Genomic DNA, 2,147 nt, shown 5'->3' with positions numbered 1-2,147 from the left:
TGAAAACAAAGGAGCAGAACATGACAGGCAGACCGATTGGGAGGGAGCTCAGTCCGTAGGGATTTGGGTTGGAAACCGGAGGGTTGTTGGTTCAAGTCCCTGCATGGACCAAAGTACGGCGTGTGGATTGGTGGCTGGAGAGATGCTACTTCACCTCCTGGACACTCCCAGGTGCTCTTGAGCAAGGCAGCACTGGCAGCCCACTCACTCCGACATCTCTCCATTTGTGCATGAATAGATCCTGAGCATGTATATGTGTATTTCAGGCCTGTGTGTAGTGATTACTAACATTGTAATTTCCCCACTGGGGCTCGATAAACAGTATCAATCATAACATTATTATTATTATTATATAAATTACTGTGTTCTAAAACTTGAGGCACTTGTAATCAGAGATCGTAGGTCTGTGTGATTATAAAATCAAATGCAGCTCAGCTAGCACAAGTGCTAATACTGCTAGCACGAATGTTCGCGTTAGCAGCACAGCTGAGCCAGCACACCAGGGAGAATGAGGAATATGAGGAAGGACAAAATGAGCAAGATGAGGATGAAGAGACAGACAACCTGGGTAATGTATTTATGGAAATAAACAACACAAATGGACGACCAGAACCAGAAGCAAAAGAGATGGAGACCAATGCGGCAGGAGGCGGGAGTGGAGCAGCAGGTCGCTACTTAAGAGCATCTGATCAACTCCACTACATTGTACTTGTTTTTCAAGTTTCATCCAAATCAGTTGGCTGATGATGCAAATATCATGAAGGCATTTAGTCGTAAAGAAGGATCAGAGCACAGATGGGTCAGCCAAAGTGTTGAGAAGCATTCTCTTTTTTTGTGTTGTCTGTCTATCCATCCATCCATCCCTCTTTGACCTCTTATCCGGTATCGGGTCGCGGGGGCAGCAGCTCCAGTAGCGGACCCCAAACTTCCCTTTCCCGAGCCACATCAACCAGCTCCGACTGGGGGATCCCGAGGTGTTCCCAGGCCAGGTTGGAGATATAATCTCTCCACCTAGTCCTGGGTCCTCCCCGAGGCATCCTCCCAGCTGGACGTGCCTGGAACACCTCCCTAGGCATCAGTGTGTGTGTGTTAATATGTGTTTTAACACACACACATTAACTCAAGAACAGAGGTCATATATTAATCTGAATGCATGCATTCCTGTAAACCTCATGAGGTTCTCAGGGTAATTCTTTTCATGGCTAGCTAGCTGCCCTATGGAACCAGATATCAAGAAATGCTAGGTCATACTAAGGTGGGTTTCTATATAAAACTAACTTCAAAACAGGTAACCTAACTTGATGTTTTATTAACTAGGGCTGTTTTACATGTTTATTTGATGCTACCAATGCAAAAATGTCCATTTAATTTAATGCAAACGTTGCTAATAACAGCAGCTAGCTACTACTGTCAGCTAGTACTGTAGCTAGCTTGCTAGCTAAGAAGCTATAGTGCAAACACGAGAAAATGGTGCATTTGTTGATCAGATGCAACTTAACTTAATGTTTTATTAATTAGGGCTGTCTTAAATGTTTATTGTGTGCTACTAATGCAAAAATGTCCATTTAATTTAATGCATACGTTGCTAATAACAGCAGCTAGCTACTACTGTCAACTACTACTGTAGCTAGCTTGCTAGCTAAAAAGCTAAAGTGTTGTCGAGCAGATACAAAAGCACATATTGATTATGTTCTGTACAAACAAACATAAAAATGTGAAACAAGTTGTTTACAAAAGAAGTACCCCTTGTTCAGAAATTAATAAAATGGTAGTTACCTTGCTGGGATGGTTGCTGGTATGGTTCGGTCCTTCTCAGGCACGAGATCTCACTTTAAAAATATCATCTTTAAAATAATGTAACACTCTAACATTTTCCCCACCATGCTATTTAGTAAGGCTGTTACATTTTCAGTAGGAGCCAAGGTTGTTCACCCAGGAGAGCGAGGTTCGTGTACCACGTGTGTCCTTAACCTTTTTTTTTTTTTTTCTCACTTCAAATTTTATTGAAGAATATGGACATACAGTAGAAAAGAACATCTTCTGTACATCTTAAAAGTCTATGTTCTAAAAGAGCCAGGCGTTTACTAAAGAAAAAGAAAAAAGAAAATAAGCAAAACACAAAGCTTACAGAGGTCATATGATCTAAC

At 41.6% G+C, this 2,147-nt stretch overlaps 1 long non-coding RNA gene across 1 annotated transcript in view; it reads right to left on the bottom strand.

Annotated features, from left to right (window-relative positions):
• The window catches only part of LOC116701563 (uncharacterized), a 17,673-nt gene that overhangs the window by 10,091 nt on the left and 5,435 nt on the right, over window positions 1-2,147 (bottom strand). The window lies entirely within an intron of this gene.

Source organism: Etheostoma spectabile, chromosome 14 (genome assembly GCF_008692095.1).
Source record: "Etheostoma spectabile isolate EspeVRDwgs_2016 chromosome 14, UIUC_Espe_1.0, whole genome shotgun sequence".
Taxonomy (NCBI): Eukaryota; Metazoa; Chordata; class Actinopteri; order Perciformes; family Percidae; genus Etheostoma; species Etheostoma spectabile.
The sequence above is the reverse complement of the archived record's forward strand: the minus strand, read 5'-3'. Positions and strand labels throughout refer to the sequence as shown.